We start from the raw sequence: 17,974 nt of genomic DNA on the forward strand, positions 1-17,974 counted from the left end.
GGGCGTGGAAGTCTCCCAGTAGAACGACGGAGTCACCAGCTGGGGTGTTGTCCAGCAACCCCCTGATGAACCCCAAGAAGGCCGGGTACTCGGAACTGCCGTTTGGCGCGTACGAACAAATGACAGTCAGGACCCTTTCCCCAGCCCGAAGGCGTAGGGAAATGACCCTCTTGTTCACCGGGGCTGACCCCAACACAGAGGCACCAAGCCGGGGGGCTATTAATAAGCCCACACCAGCTCGCCGCCTCTCCCCTGCAGCAACTCCAGAGTAGAACAAGGTCCAGCCCATCTTGAGGAGTTTAGTTCCAGAACCCAAACTGTGGGTCGAGGTGAGTCCGACTATGTCTAGTCGGAATATCTCAACCTCTCGCACAAGTTCAGGTTCTTTCCCCACCACAGAAGTGACATTCCATGTCCCAAGAACTAGATTTGGCCGCCGAAGACCAGGTCGCCCTGGCACCTGCCCTTGACCGCCACCCAACACACAATGCACCGGACCTGTTTGCCCCTGTAGGTGGTGGTCTATGGTCTATGAGGGGGAGATGCCGTGTGGCTTCTTGGGGCTGGGCCAGGCCTGCGAGCCCCTCCCTCGGGCCTGGCTGCAGGGTGAGGCCCCGGTATCCCACCCACATCCAGGTGAGGTACGGTTCCTCCTCTTGGTTTTGTTCATAAGGGTCTTCTGAATCACTCTTGGTCTGTCCCCTCACCTCGGACCTGTTTATAGGTAGAATAAAGGCATATCTTAATCTTAATCTTTGCCTTGGGAGACCCTACCAGGGCCATATAGCCCCAGACAACATAGCTCCTTGGATCACTCGGGCACTCAAACCCCTCCGTCACAATAAGGTGGTGATTCACGGAGGAACACTACATTGACTACATTTATTGTTTTGCTAGTTGTGTTTATGATCAATGAGTATACTATATACATATATATGGCAACATCAAAGTCCACACACAAATCACACAAGGGATTTGGCGCATTCAATGCCTGGAAGCAAAATAAAAGCGTTATTTACAGTAAGCAGCTGCTGCCATACAGTTAGTGATTGCATGCCATTGACGTGCACTGAGGTTCATGGCTGAAGAGGCATCGACTCCTTCAGATTCTTCCTTTCGCACCGTCTGCCACCGCTTATGGCGTTATAAAACTAATTCATGGAATATATGTACATGCAGTTACATTGACTGTAATGTGGGGCTGCTGTGCTGACATTGAAACATTACTAACATCTGCTGGTGGGTGTCGGTTCTACATGCTCTTTGAGCTCTTCCGTCCTTCAGTCTCATTATTTCTCTGTCTTTCTTTTTCTTTTGTCCTCATGCAGGCAAAATTCTCTTCCGGAGGAGTCATGTGCGGGATGTTGCCATGAAGCGGCTGCGGTTCATTGACGACTACTGCAGGGTAAAGATAAAGTGTATTGTAAACATCCGTCAGTTCCCCATCTGACTCTGGGGAATATCACCATTCGTACCAGGCTGAAGGTCACGGCCCAGCTGTCCTTTCACAAGCTACAGACATGGGGCATGTAGCATCATCACAATCATGGGAATATGTCATCAGCACGCCTTAACGGAAGTAGCAGGCTCAGGACAGTTGACATTGTCCTGGGAAGGTGTATAGTAATCCCTCACCATGATGCCCTGAAAATGTCACCTTTTTTAAAAAATAGATTAATTAACAAATCATGCTGTTTTGTGGTTGAATACACCCAATTGCTCGAAGAAAGGATGTATGTGGAAGCAACTTTTACACATCTTTTTGGCCTCAATCAAGCATTTTCTGGTATGAACATTTATTTTTTCCGTCTTTATGCTTAAAAATGCTTGATTGAGGCCAAAAAATAAAATTTGCTTAAGTATGCACATTTTTGACAAATAATAGGCCATAGACAACCAGGTAACAGCATGGTTTATTCATTAGAATATTTTTGAAAAAACGTGGGCGAGAGAAGCAGCGAAATTTGAAGCGAAGTAGGGTGCATTTAAGGACCACCGAACAAAGTGAAATTGCAACGCCCAAAGAAAAACATTATTGGTGAATTATTATGAAGAATAATGGCCGTTCTTACGTAGATCTTACCTATAAATTATTGCTATTGTGCTTTGGTGTGTTTTCTGCATGAAAAAAGGCTGTAAATGTTGAATTGCTAATGTACCACTGTAAAATATTTCCAATTACTGTCCAGTTTAAACAAGTAAAACATTTTCACTCTTCAGGAAAAAGCAAACCTGACTTCCTGATGCTCCCCTTTTTTATTTAAGCCTGAATCAGTTCCTGCTCCCCCCACTCTTTCCTTCCTTTAGTGTGGCACAGATTTGCTGTTGTTGTTGTTGTTGTAGCATTTTACAATTGAAATGCAATTACTCTATCCTCTGCAAAAGTCTACTTTGCTTAAAAGAGAACTGCTTTCCTAATTCCTAAATAACCCCCAAACATACAGTGAAGAAAATAAGTATTTGAACACCCTGCTATTTTGCTATTTCTCCCACTTAGAAATCATGGAGGGGTCTGAAATTTTCATCGTAGGTGCATGTCCACTGTGAGAGAGATAAACTAAAAAGAAAAATCCAGAAATCACAATGCATGATTTTTTAACAATTTATTTGTGTGATACAGCTGCTAATAAGTATTTGAACACCTGAGAAAATGAATGTTAATATTTGGTACAGTAGCCTTTGTTTGCTATTACAGAGGTCAAACGTTTCCTGTAGTTTTTCACCAGGTTTGCACACACTGCAGGAGGGATCTTGGCCCACTCCTCCACACAGATCTTCTCTAGATCAGTCAGGTTTCTGGGCTGTCGCTGAGAAACACGGAGTTTGAGCTCCCTCCAAAGATTTTCGATTGGGTTCAGGTCTGGAGACTGGCTGGGCCATGCTAGAACCTTGATATGCTTCTTACGGAGCCACTCCTTGGTTTTCCTGGCTGTGTGCTTCGGGTCGTTGTCGTGTTGGAAGACCCAGCCACGACCCATCTTCAATGCTCTGACAGAGGGAAGGAGGTTGTTCCCCAAAATCTCACAATACACGGCCCCAGTCATCCTCTCTTTAATGCAGTGCACTCGTCCTGTCCCATGTGCAGAAAAACACCCCCAAAGCATGATGCTACCACCCCCATGCTTCACAGTAGGGATGGTGTTCTTCGGATTGTACTCTTCATTCTTCTTCCTCCAAACACGCTTATTGGAATTATGACCAAAAAGTTCTATTTTGGTCTCATCTGACCATAAAACTTTCTCCCATGACTCCTCTGTATCATCCAAATGGTCATATGCAAACTTAAGACGGGCCTTGACATGTGCTGGTTTAAGCAGGGGAACCTTTCGTGCCATGCATGATTTCACATCATGACGTCTTAGTGTATTACCTACAGTAACCTTGGAAACGGTGGTCCCAGCTCTTTTCAGGTCATTGACCAAGTCCTGTCGTGTAGTTCTGGGCTGATTCCTCACCTTTCTTAGAATCATTGAGACCCCACGAGGTGATATCTTGCATGGGGCTCCACTCCGATTGAGATTGACCGTCATGTTTAGCTTCTTCCATTTTCTAATGATAGCTCCAACAGTGGACCTTTTTTCACCAAGCTGCTTGGTAATTGCTCCGTAGCCCTTTCCAGCCTTGTGGAGGTGTACAATTTTGTCTCTGGTGTCTTTGGACAGCTCTTTGGTCTTCGCCATGTTACAAGTTAAAGTCTTACTGATTGTATGGGGTGGACAGGTGTCTTTATGCAGCTAACGACCTCAAACAGGTGCATCTGATTCAGGATGATACATGGAGTGCAGGTGGACTTCTAATGGGCAGACTAACAGGTCTTTCAGGGTCAGAATTCTAGATGATACACAGGTGTTCAAATACTTATTTGCAGCTGTATCACACAAATAAATTGTTAAAAAATCATGCATTGTGATTTCTGGATTTTTCTTTTTAGTTTATCTCTCTCACAGTGGACATGCACCTACGATGAAAATTTCAGACCCCTCCATGATTTCTAAGTGGGAGAAATAGCAAAATAGCAGGGTGTTCAAATACTTATTTTCTTCACTGTATATATCAAAACATGCTACGTTGGTAGAAGTTGAAATTTTTTTAGAGAGACAGGTATTGTAAACTAGCTGAAAATAACTAATTTCCTCGTGTTATAATGCACAGAAAAGGGAAATAAATATTTGTTCGTATGTTTCACATGTGCGAATAATGGCCAAAATTCTAAAAGAAGTAAAGTTCACCTTTAAGTGACATGCATGTACGTATTTCACTCCCCTGACCGTACCTCATCCTGGCCCCATTCGGCTGTAGTGTTTTTGCATCCTTGTTAAAGCATATTGCTCCCTGTTGTCATATTTTCCTCACATGGTTGGTTTCTTCTGTTTCTTCTATGTACAGTTAGCTAGTCTGGTAGCCAAGACCACAACAGGAGATGGCATGAAGGAGACTAGTAAGTGACAACGGTCTAAAGCCAATCAAGTTGCAGAAGACAATGGGAGTTGCAAAGAGAAGAGAGAGACATGCAACCTCATGCTAAAGGGACAAGCTCTACCAGCGAGACCAAACAACAAGTCTATGAAAGGTGAACCGCAATGGAGAGAGAGAACAACGTATTTACTATTAATTTAGTAAATACCTGCAACAAGTACTCAACGGTGATATTGTGCAAATAGCATTGCGCAAGTAATTTAACTTATTAAGTAACACGATGAATTACATGAAGATGTTAGACTACAGATGGGCCAGTCATTCCATCTGACAATCCATCTGAAAATTCCAAGTATTTTCCGGAATAGGAAGTCTTCACTTACTCTCCCCTGCTACTGCTAGCTAATTTTTAAAAGGAAACCGTGTAACGGTCACTCAGCCTGCAAGTTGCACTGACTCACAGGTGCTCAACAACTACTTGCGTTTCACAGACTCACAGGCGCTTGGCGAAGACTTGAGTTTCCCAGACTCAGACTCAATGGTGCAGAGTTCAATGGCTCAGAGTTCTCAGGAAATACTGGCGGGTCACCGACTCACAGGTGCTCTAGCCAAGTATTTTCAGTGACATCTGCCCATGCACTCTGTGACGAGTGCTCGAGAGATACGAGTGCCTGAATCACTTCAGTGAGTGACTCAATAAAAGAAATGGGAGATATATGTATAGATATGTATTGATGAAGCTTGAGTGATATCAGGTTCTATCATGGTTGGATGTATCTAATATGCTAGTTGTATCGCTCCTACAGCACATGCCCAGCTTAAAGTATAAACCGCGAGAAACATCTGACACCAGATCCAAGACAAAGTCAAACAATAATTATAATTGGATCAGGTGGCGGCGAAAACATTGTTAAGTTCATCCTGTGGGCACAATAATCTAGAGCCGGCAGAATGTTTAAGCAGGAGGCGCTATAACAGTGAAAATCCATTTATTGCTGACTGTGACATAAATGTTCCCAGTTACAAATGACATTATGGCGAAAACATCAAGTTGGGCCGGGAATCGCTGTGTTCCAGCAAGAAGAGGGCAATAATAATAACTAGAAAATTCCTGCGGAAATTTTGATGGGCTGGCCACCTGTGCTGTGAACGGCTACCGCGGTAGCACCTAGCAAGAAAGCCTCAAGTACGGAAAAGGTTGATGCAGTCCCAGAGTGTCCCCACATCATGCCAAGTGTGTATTTGCCTTTAAACTTGAGTAAATTAGCTAAAATGCTAACATGATAACGGCTACTGTGCTAACACGTAGCAAAACAGCCTCAGGTCCTGAAAAGTTTGGGGCAGTCCTACAGTGTCCCCACATCATGCCACGTGTGTATTTGCCTTTACACATGAGTAAATTAGCTAAAATGCTAGCATGCTAACAGTCATCATGCTAGCACCTAGCAAGAGAGTCTCAAGTTTAGAAAGTGCCAAGGTTGTCCTATAACATCCCTACATCATGCCATGTGTGTATTTGCCTTTAGACATGAGTAAATTAGCTTAAATGCTAACATGCTAACGGCTACCATGCTAGTACCTAGCAAGAGGGCCTCAAGTTTGGAAACTGCCAAGGTTGTCCTATAACCTCCCCACATCATGCCATGTGTGTATTTGCCTTTAAACGTGAGTAAATTACCTTAAATGCTAACATGCTAACAATCATTATGCTAGCACCTAGCAAGAGAGCCTCAAGTTTAGAAAGTTCCAAGGTTGTCTATAACCTCCCTATGTCATGCCATGTGTGTATTTGCCTTTAAACGTGAGTAAATTAGCTAAAATGCGAGCATGCTAACAGTTGTAATGCTAGCACCTAGCAAGACACGAGTAAATTAGCTTAAATGCTAACATGCTACAGTCATCATGCTAGCACCTAGCAAGAGAGCCTCAAGTTAAGAAAGTGCCTGGGTTGTCCGGTAACCTCCCTAAATCATGCCATGTGTGTATTATCCTTTAGGCATGAGTAAATTAGCTTAAATGTTAACATGCTAACAGTCATCATGCTAGCACCTAGCAAGAGAGCCTCAAGTTTAGAAAGTGCCAAGGTTGTCCTATAACCTCCCTACATCATGCCATGTGTGTATTATCCTTTAGACATGAGTAAATTAGCTTAAATGCTAACATGCTAACAGTCATTATGCTGGCACCTAGCAAGGGAGCCTGAAGTTTAGAAAGTGCCAAGGTTGTCTTATAACCTCCCGACATCATTCCATGTGTGTATTTGCCTTTAAACATGAGTAAATTAGCTTAATTGCTAACATGCTAACATGCTAGCAATTAGCATTTAGCCACACAGAGAGTTCAAAAGTTTATCTCAAAAATGAGCCATCAATCACGTTTCTACGTGGCCGTATGGTTGAGCTACAAGGCTGTGAAAAGTCTGTAAATTCTCAGTTTTTCTCTGCCATGCGATGTTCTAAAAATAGAACAGGGTGTACCTAATCTAGTGGCCCATGTTTTAACGTTTCGGTTAATAGCATCGCCATGGTTCCAAAAACTAAATACCGCTGTAGTCCCGAGCGCCACGATTCCGGCGGTGTAACATGTGTGGGGGTCCTTCTTGCGGTTTTGGCCGCATTACGCGCGCAAAAAAGGGAAGATTAAGATATACGGAATAACTAGAAAATTCCCGCGGAAATTTTGATGGACTGGCCACCTGTGCTGTGAACCTCGGGCCCGGTGTGCCAACGGCTACCATGGTAGCACCCAGCAAGAAAGCCTCGAGTACGGAAAAGGTTGATGCAGTCCCATAGTGTCCCCACATCATGCCAAGTGTGTATTTGCATTTAAACTTGAGTAAATTAGCTAAAATGCTAACATGATAACGGCTACCGTGCTAACACGTAGCAAAACAGCCTCAGGTCCTGAAAAGTTTGGGGCAGTCCTACAGTGTCCCCACATCATGCCATGTGTGTATTTTCCTTTAGACATGAGTAAATTAGGTAAAATGCTAACATGCTAACAGTCATCATGCTAGCACCTAGCAAGAGGGCCTCAAGTTTAGAAAGTACCAAGGTTGTCCTATAACCTCCCCACATCATGACATGTGCTTAGTAGCCTTTAGGCATAAGTAAATTAGCTTAAATGCTAACATGCTAACAGTCATCATGCTAGCACTTAGCAAGAGAGCCTTATGTTAAAAAAAGTGCCTGGGTTGTCCTGTAACCTCGCTAAACCATGCCATGTGTGTATTATCCTTTAGACATGAGTAAATTAGCTTAAATGCTAACATGCTAACGGCTACCCTGCTAGGACCTAGCAAGATGGCCTCAAGTTTAGAAACTACAAAGGTTGTCCTATAACCTCCCTAAATCATGCCATGTGTGTATTTGCCTTTAAACGTGAGTAAATTAGCTTAAATGCTAACATGCTAACAGTTATCATGCTAGCACCTAGCAAGAGAGCCCCAAGTTCAGAAAGTGCCAAGGTTGTCCTATAACCTCCCGACATCATGCCATGTGTGTATTTGCCTTCAGACATGAGTAAATTAGTTTAAATGCTAACATGCAAACGGCTACCATGCTAGCACCTAGCAAGAGAGCCTCAAGTTTAGAAAGTGCCAAGGTTGTCCTATAACCTCCCTACATCATGCCATGTGTGTATTTGCCTTTAAACGTGCGTAAATTACCTTAAATGCTAACATGCTAACAGTCATCATGCTAGCCCCTAGCAAGAGAGTCCCAAGTTTAGAAAGTGCCAAGGTTGTCCTATAACCTCCCTACATCATGCCATGTGTGTATTTGTCTTTAGACATGAGTAAATTAGCTTAAATGCTAACATTTAACGGCTAACATTCTAGCACCTAGCAAGACAGCCTCAAGTTTAGAAACTGCCAAGGTTGTCCTATAACCTCCCCACATCATGTCATGTGTGTATTTGCCTTTAAACGTGAGTAAATTAGCTGAAATGCTAACATGCTAACAATCATTATGCTAGCACCTAGCAAGAGAGCCTCAAGTTTAGAAAGTGCCAAGGTTGTCCTATAACCTCCCTACACCATGCCATGTGTGTATTTGCCTTTAGACATGAGTAAATTAGCTTAAATGCTAACATGCTAACATGCTATCAATTTGCATTTAGCCACAGAGAGAGTTCAGAAGTTTATCTAAAAAATGAGCCATCAATCACGTTTCTACGTGGCCGTATGGCTGAGCTACAAGGGCAGGGGTGGGCAAATATTTTGACTCGTGGGCCGCATTGAGTTAACAAAATTGTCCAGGGGGCCAGAACATGTATTTAACACACACATTTTCCTTGAATGATTTGTCTAATTGTAGCTGTATGTTCTCATGTGGCTTTTTTCAGGAGCACTTTAAACATCAAACTATGTCACTAAATTTTACATTTAAAAAAAAAATGACTAAATAAGACATGTTGCCAGTTTGTATGTTAAAAGTTGAAATACTGAAAAAGCAACTGGCGGGCCGGATTCAAACACTTGGTGGGCCGCATGTGGCCCCCGGGCCGTAGTTTGCCCACCCCTGTACAAGGGGGTGAATAGGCTGTAAATTCTCGTTTTCTCTGGAATGCGGCTGTTCTAAAAATAGAACAGGTATACCTAATCTACTGGCCCATTTTTGAATGTTTCGGTTAATAGCGTCGCCATGGTTACACAAAACGTTCCAAAAAATAAATACCGCTGTAGTCCCGAGCGTCACGATTCCGACGGTGTAACATGTGTGGGGGTCCTTCTTGCGGTTTTGGCCGCATTACGCGCGCAAAAATGGGGAGATTAAGATATAACTAGAAAATTCCCGCGGAAATTTTGATGGACTGGCCACCTGTACTGTGAACCTCGGGCCCGGTGTGCCAACGGCTACCGCGGTAGCACCTAGCAAGAAAGCCTCAAGTACGGAAAAGGTTGATGCAATCCCATAGTGTCCCCACATCATGCCAAGTGTGTATTTGCCTTTAAACTTGAGTAAATTAGCTAAAATGCTAACATGATAACGGCTACGTGCTAACACGTAGCAAAACAGCCTCAGGTCCTGAAAAGTTTGGGGCAGTCCTACAGTGTCCCCACATCATGCCATGTGTGTATTTTCCTTTAGACATGAGTAAATTAGGTAAAATGCTAACATGTTAACAGTCATCATGCTAGCACCTAGCAAGAGGGCCTCAAGTTTAGAAAGTACCAAGGTTGTCCTATAACCTCCCCACATCATGACATGTGCTTAGTAGCCTTTAGGCATGAGTAAATTAGCTTAAATGCTAACATGCTAACAGTCATCATGCTAGCACTTAGCAAGAGAGCATCAAGTTGAAAAAGTGCCAAGGTTGTCCTATAACCTCCCTACATCATGCCATGTGTGTATTTGCCTTTAGACATGAGTAAATTAGCTTAAATGCTAACATGTTAACGGCTACCATGCTAGCCGCTAGCAAGAGGCCCTCAAGTTTAGAAACTGCCAAGGTTGTCCTATAACCTCCCTGCATCATGCCATGTGTGTATTTGCCTTTAAACATGAGTAAACTACCTTAAATGCTAACATGCTAACAGTCATCATGCTAGCACCAAGCAAGAGAGTCTCAAGTTTAGAAAGTGCCAAGGTTGTCCTATAACCTCTCGACATCATGCCATGTGTGTATTTGCCTTTAGACATGAGTAAATTAGCTTAAATGCTAACATGCTAACGGCTACCATGCTAGCACTTAGCAAGAGAGCCTCAAGTTTAGAAAGTGCCAAGGTTGTCCTATAACCTCCCTACATCAGGCCATGTGTGTATTTGCCTTTAGACATGAGTAAATTAGCTTAAATGCTAACATGCTAACGGCTACCATGCTAGCACCTAGCAAGAGGGTTTCAAGTTTAGAAACTGCCAAGGTTGTCCTATAACCTCCCTACATCATGCCATGTGTGTATTTGCCTTTAAACTTGAGTAAATTAGCTAAAATGCTAACATGATAACGGCTACGTGCTAACACGTAGCAAAACAGCCTCAGGTCCTGAAAAGTTTGGGGCAGTCCTACAGTGTCCCCACATCATGCCATGTGTGTATTTTCCTTTAGACATGAGTAAATTAGGTAAAATGCTAACATGTTAACAGTCATCATGCTAGCACCTAGCAAGAGGGCCTCAAGTTTAGAAAGTACCAAGGTTGTCCTATAACCTCCCCACATCATGACATGTGCTTAGTAGCCTTTAGGCATGAGTAAATTAGCTTAAATGCTAACATGCTAACAGTCATCATGCTAGCACTTAGCAAGAGAGCATCAAGTTGAAAAAGTGCCAAGGTTGTCCTATAACCTCCCTACATCATGCCATGTGTGTATTTGCCTTTAGACATGAGTAAATTAGCTTAAATGCTAACATGTTAACGGCTACCATGCTAGCAGCTAGCAAGAGGCCCTCAAGTTTAGAAACTGCCAAGGTTGTCCTATAACCTCCCTGCATCATGCCATGTGTGTATTTGCCTTTAAACATGAGTAAACTACCTTAAATGCTAACATGCTAACAGTCATCATGCTAGCACCAAGCAAGAGAGTCTCAAGTTTAGAAAATGCCAAGGTTGTCCTATAACCTCTCGACATCATGCCATGTGTGTATTTGCCTTTAGACATGAGTAAATTAGCTTAAATGCTAACATGCTAACGGCTACCATGCTAGCACTTAGCAAGAGAGCCTCAAGTTTAGAAAGTGCCAAGGTTGTCCTATAACCTCCCTACATCAGGCCATGTGTGTATTTGCCTTTAGACATGAGTAAATTAGCTTAAATGCTAACATGCTAACGGCTACCATGCTAGCACCTAGCAAGAGGGTTTCAAGTTTAGAAACTGCCAAGGTTGTCCTATAACCTCCCTACATCATGCCATGTGTGTATTTGCCTTTAGACATAAGTAAATTAGCTTAAATGCTAACATGCTAACGGCTACCATGCTAGCATCTAGCAAGAGAGCCTCAAGTTTAGAAAGTGCCAGGGTTGTCCTATAACCTCCCTACATCATGCCATGTGTTTATTTGCCTTTAGACATGACTAAATTAGATTAAATGCTAACATGCAAACGGCTAACATGCTAGCACCTAGCAAGACAGCCTCAAGTTTAGAAACTACCAAGGATGTCCTATAACCTCCCTACATCATGTCATGTGTGCATTTGCCTTTAAACGTGAGTTAATTAGCTTAAATGCTAACATGCTAACAATCATTATGCTAGCACCTAGCAAGAGAGCCTCAAGTTCAGAAAGTGCCAAGGTTGTCCTATAACCTCCCTACATCATGCCATGTGTGTATTTGCCTTTAGACATGAGTAAATTAGCTTAAATGCTAACATGCTAACGGCTACCATGCTAGCACCTAGCAAGAGGGTTTCAAGTTTAGAAACTGCCAAGGTTGTCCTATAACCTCCCCACATCATGCCATGTGTGTATTTGCCTTTAAACGTGAGTAAATTAGCTTAAATGCTAACATGCTAATAGTCATCATGCTAGCACCTACCAAGAGAGCCTCAAGTTTAGATAGTGCCAAGGTTGTCCTATAACCTCCCTACACCATGCCGTGTGTGTATTGTCCTTTAGACATGAGTAAATTAGCTTAAATGCTAACATGCTAACGGCTACCATGCTAGCACCTAGCAAGAGAGCCTCAAGTTTAGAAACTGCCAAGGTTGTCCTATGACCTCCCTACATCATGCCATGTGTGTATTTGCCTTTAGACATGAGTAAATTAGCTTAAATGCTAACATGCTAACATGCTAGCAATTAGCCTTTAGCCACAGAGAGAGTTCAGAAGTTTATCTAAAAAACGAGCCATCAATCACGTTTCTACGTGGCCGTATGGCTGAGCTACAAGGCTGTGAAAAGTCTGTAAATTCTCGTTTTCTCTGGAATGCGGCTGTTCTAAAAATAGAATGGTGTACCTAATCTAGTGGCCGATTTTTTTTTCTATCGCGAATAGCGTCGCCATGGTTACACGAAATGTTCCAAAAAATAAATACCGCTGTAGTCCCAAGCGTCACGATTCTGGCTCAGCAGTCTATGGGCTGGCTACTGAGCCAGTCCATAATAATAACTAAACAGCAATAAACAGCAATAACAATATGGGCTGGCTACTGAGCCCATATTGCTGTTTAGTTGCTGTTGCTTAGTTGCTGTTTGCGCGCGTAATGCGGCCAAAACCGCATTGCGCGCTGGCTACGCTCAGTAGCCAGCCCATAATAATACATTTTATTTGTATAAAGCTTTTCAGAGTACTCAAAAACGCTTTACAGTAAAGAAAAAATATATAAAAATAGAGTTGAGTAAAAACAGAGTAAACGATGCATTAAAATACAATATCCAAACATTCATTCAGAGCTAAAACAAGGCTAAAAGCGGGGTGGGGCGCAGCAGTCAGGCATAAAAAGTTAGACATTAAAAACGGATTTCAACAAGTGGGTTTTGCGTTGTTTTTTAAAGGAAGGAAGATCGAGGCAAGCACGGAGTGAATGGGGCAAAGAGTTCCAGAGAGTGGGGTCGGCGATGGAGAAGGCTCTGTCTCCCCAGGTTTGGAGCTTGGTCTTACAGAGGAGTGCCAAGACGTTGGAGTCTGAGGAGAGCGAAGGGGATGAGGGGGATTGTGTGGATGAATGAGGTCTCTGAGATATGGAGGGGTCAGATTGTGGAGAGCTTTGCAGGTGATGAGGACGAGAATGAATGGAGAAGGATGAGAATGGATATGTTGGGGAACGGGAAGCCAGTGGAGGTTTTTAAGGACCGGGGTAATGTGTTCACGGGAGCGGGTAGAAATGAGGAGGCGAGCAGCTGAGTTCTGAATATATTGAAGTTTGTTGAGGGTTTTTGATGTTGTACCGTAAAGAATACTGTTGCAGTAGTCGATTCTGGATGTGATAAATGTCTGGATCAGGGATTCAGCGGCAGAGAACGTAAGTGACGTGTTTGACGTGGGGTTCAAAAGAAAGGGTAGGCTCCAGGAGGATGCAGAGGTTGCGGCTGAGCGGGGATGGAATGAGGGTGGCACTGTCGAGTTTGAGACAGAAGTTATGGGTGGATGTTGTGTTGTTTTTGGGACCAATGATGATGATATCTGTTTTGTCACTGTTAAGTTTGAGGAAATTGTGTTCCATCCAGGTTTTGATGTCAGTTAAGCAGTTGGTGAGGGTGGAGTAGATGTTGGAGTTGATGGAGGTGGTGGAGATGTAAAGCTGAATATCATCGGCTGTGGAAATTGAGGCCATGATGACGGATGATAATGCCAAGTGGGAGGATGTAGAGGATGAAGAGGAGAGGACCAAGCACCGAACCTTGGGGAACACTCTGAGGTAAAGGGGCTATGGAGGAGGAGCAGCTATTGATGTGCACGAATTGTTGACGATGTGTGAGGTATGACTGGAGTGGCTGATGGTGTCAAAAGCTGCGGTGAGGTCTAGGAGGATGAGGATGGTGAGATGGCCAGAGTCGGAGGAGAGAAGAAGATCATTAGTGATTTTGAGAAGAGCTGTTTCAGGGCTATGTTTGGGATGGAATAAGCACTGGAAGGATTCAAACAAGCTGTTGGAGTTGAGGTGAGTTTGGAGTTGAGCAGCTTTGACATGTTCAAGGATTTTGGACAGAAAGGGGAGGTTGGACATGGGACAGAAATTGGAGAGGTTATTGGTATCAAGACCAGACTTTGAGTGTGGGGGTGATTGCTGCCAGCTTGAGAGACTGTGGAATGGAACCAGTGGTCTTGTTACCAGCGGAGAAATGATGTGGAGGCAGGGTTTGATAAATGAGGAAGGGATAGGATCCAGGGAGCAGATTGGAGTCTTAATACCAGTAAGGATTTAAGTGAGTTGCACGGGTGAGATCAGTGTGAAATGGGAGAGTTGCTAAGCGGAGCCAGGTAGAAGAGGGTCGGGGGGCAGCGAGTGAGCCAAGGGGGGACTGAGGGAACTGTATATTTTCGCAATTTTGGACTGGAAGTAAGTTAGGAAATGGTTGCATTTGGTGGTGGTGAAGGATGAGGACGAGTCGTCGTTGGGCTTGAGCAGTGTGTTGAAAAAAAGAGATTTGGGATTGTTGGAACTAGATGTAATGAGATTAGAGTAGTATTGTGATCGGGCTGTATTTAAAGCATCTTTGTATTGTTGTAGAAAATCTGTATAGGCTTGGAGATGAACAGTTAGGCCAGATTTCTTGTACAGTTTCTCAAGCTGCCGTTTACAGGACTTCATATTATGGAGTAAGGATCAACGATATATCGGCCGGCCGATATATCGGGCCAATATGTGCGTTCTTTACTTGAATCGGTATCGGCCAATACAGCCGTGGGTTCGCTGATATATTTTTCCACCGCATGATTTACAGGCAGGCATCCGCCAGGCAGCCATGCTGTTTAAATGTGTGTTTAAGAAAGCTGAATCCTACTGTGTTCAGTGTTTACATTTCAATAAATATTTGTTTAAACTTGAGACCTATAATATTTGTTATCATTGTAATTTTTTCATATAAATTGAGGAAGCAACTAAGTGAGGTGTAGAGATCAAATGTGATGGCCAGATGGTCTGATATGTGGAGGTTGTGGCTGGTGAGGTTGTGAATTTTGATATCTGTGTCGCAGACCAGATTCAGGATGTGACCTCTGGTGTGGGTGGGGAAGTTAACTTGTTGAGTGATAGAAAAACAGCTGAGAAGGTCAAGGAATTCTGTCGCGGGGTTGGAGTTAGTGCTGTCAATGTGTAAGTTGAAATCACAGAAGGATAGATGATGAGATGGCATTTAATTGGGTAAAGATGTCTGTGAAATCTGAGAGGAGACAGGAATTTGGTTTAGGGGGGTGATAAATGACAACAGTAACAAGGGGGGAGGGACTGGACAGTTTGAAGGCAGTGAAAAGTAAGAGGCAGTAGCAGGGTGCAGTGGACGCTTTGGCCTGCAGGAGGAGCTGTGAGGAATATTGTAGCCGGATATGTACGTGAGCGAAGTGGGAGGTGGCTGGTTGGATGTAAATAGTCAGGCGGTATGAACAGCGTGCTGTATATTTACTGCTAAAATTCGACTACCTAGCTTGCTAGGATGGAGGCCGTCAGGATTAAAAAATGATGTTCTGCCCCAAAAAGGTTGAAATTGTCGATGTAGTTAAGAGAGAGTTTGTGAATTGTGTGCTTGTTCCTCAACTATGGTACACAAATTGTCCACACTCATTATGGTTTCTTCTATTATGCTACCATTCTTCCCCTGACACACCCTGCTCAAAAAGTAGATCAGATTTGGGCTGGGTCTGTAGAAACATGCTCTCCGGTTTTAATGTCGCACGCCCCTGAACTAAATAGCAGCAAGTGTGAGACATTACGGCAACGTAAAGCAGACAAATGCAGAACAGGGCAACACAGGAAGAACTACAAAATAGGAGCATTCAGGAACAGGAGCTAAGGCATAAAAAGGCAACATAAATGAAACTAACTCAAGGATCAGACAGACAGGAGGTCCAGACTTCCCTACAACCAGCCACTTTGCACCGCTCTTCCTGAACAATGCCAAGATCCCCAAGATAGATGATGATTGTTTTCTGCGTGCGTCAACCACTCAGAGGACAAAGTAAGCGGGTGTTTGAAGACGGAAGATGATCGAAGAGGCTACAAATACAGCAAGACAACAAAAGAAAAGGAAAACCAAATTTAAACAGACAGAAAATGTGGCTGAACAGCTAGTTGTAGAGCTACTTGTTGAGCAGCACTTGACTGTCACCGCTGTGCAGCAACAATGAAATCCCAGCGGTTGCTGGTGTGGACTGGTTGGGCAAACTCCCATGCACAGTCCAGGATTCTGCCAACTGTATGAAAGATCGGTCTCACCAGGACTCGTATGAACGTAAAAACGTATGATCCCCTCTTTGAAGAGGGGGTGCACCACCCCAGTCTGTCAATCCAGAGGTGTGTCAACCAAACAGCTGCATAGCATCTAAAGCCCAGAGCCTTCTGGAACTGTGGTGGGGGTTTTTAACCATGTCAGAGACCTCTGCCCCAGAGACTGGACAACCAGTCCCCCGAAGCTTCATTGGAAGGTGTATCAGCTGGATTGAGGAGGTGTTCAAAGCATTCCCTCCAACGACCTGCAACAACCTGGGCCGAAATCATCAGTTCCCCAGCTCCACCATACTCAAGTGCCGAGGCCGTGGAGAAATTCAGAATCATCAAAATTCTTTCCATCATCATCCAAAGACTGCAATACTAGCACAGGAGACTTGTGGGTGAGAAGGGTATTTAAAAATAAACAGGAGTTTTGGAAAACATAACCAGGGGCCCGTTGCACAAAAGTAGGATTCAAAGATCCAGGATAAACGCCAGTGTTCAGCTCAAATTATCCAGAAAAAGCGTCCAGGTCCAAAAAGGGTCATTGGTTGCAAGCCAGGATGAGTTGACAGGGATTCATTTTCCAGGTGAAACCAATCCTGGATCAGTGCGCACATGCGGCTTCCTGAAATAGAACCCGCTGTGGATTGCAGATTCACAGATTCAAAGATTCGAAGTGGAAATCCTCATGGAGGCTTATGAAGCGGCAAAGAGCAAATTTGTAAAAAAGGCAACACCACCAAAGTTATAAAAGAGGAACGGCATGGCAGAGTATTCCAAAAAGACAGTGTTGTCGTTGTACTCTGATGATGAATCCGTTGAAATTTGTGAGTGAAATTGAATAAATGTAACTGTAAAGACTGTATAACTCTGGTAAATAGATGAGGCATAACTTTCCATTTGGGATTAATAAAATGGAACACACACACACACACACACACATCAAAGCATATATATGCTTTGACATCAAGATCTTTAAATGTATATTTTTGTATATTATGCTTTTATTCTGTGCTTTTTATCTTGTAGAGTCAGTGTGCAACTTCAATCCTGAAAGGGGCTGATTACCTGCTTTTATCCTCATTCAATAAAAGACACTCTTTGACATGTAGAACATATGGGGTGTGTATTTTATATACAGTCTGTGGGGACTGCAAATTATCTAATTATTGACTGATTAAATGCCACATGGTTAATATTGTTTATTTCCAATGATTGAAATGAATGATCAAAAATAATAAATAATAACAGCGGTTCAAGTTAAATGTGCTAATAATGTGGAGTGGTTTCTGGTTTAATGTCAGGAGTGACTGTTGACTTGAGATCAAGGATGAGATTAAATTGATCCTGGACCTTGTCCTATCTAGACCAGGCTAACACCACGAAACAAAAAATTTAAAAAATACAAAGATGAGTTATTCCAAATTGGGACCGACCGATATGTGGGCCGGCTAATCTAATCAGCTGATTACAATCATCCCTTGACATTTTGCACTTTGAATTTTGCAGCTTCACTCTATCACGATTTGCCAAATATATGTATCCATCCATCCATTTTCTGTAGCACTTATCCTCCAGAGGGTACTCAAAGAAGACCAGACTTGAGGGATATTCTGTCATATGTATGACACAAAGATGGCAGCAGGCAGGGCTGCAGCAGCTTTTTGAGCCCACCCCATAACACAGATGGAATATACTGTATATATATTTCCCAGGAGTAAACATGTGACATCCCATAGACATAAAAGAC

The 17,974-nt window shown here is 43.2% G+C and overlaps 1 protein-coding gene across 3 annotated transcripts in view; it reads right to left on the reverse strand.

Moving 5' to 3' along the window:
• Window positions 1–17,974, reverse strand: part of sh3pxd2aa (SH3 and PX domains 2Aa) — a 120,449-nt gene that overhangs the window by 47,742 nt on the left and 54,733 nt on the right. The window lies entirely within an intron of this gene.

Source organism: Doryrhamphus excisus, linkage group LG9, assembly GCF_037039965.1.
Source record: "Doryrhamphus excisus strain RoL-2023G ecotype Guam linkage group LG9, RoL_Dexc_Guam_v1.1, whole genome shotgun sequence".
In the NCBI taxonomy this organism is placed as follows: Eukaryota; Metazoa; Chordata; class Actinopteri; order Syngnathiformes; family Syngnathidae; genus Doryrhamphus; species Doryrhamphus excisus.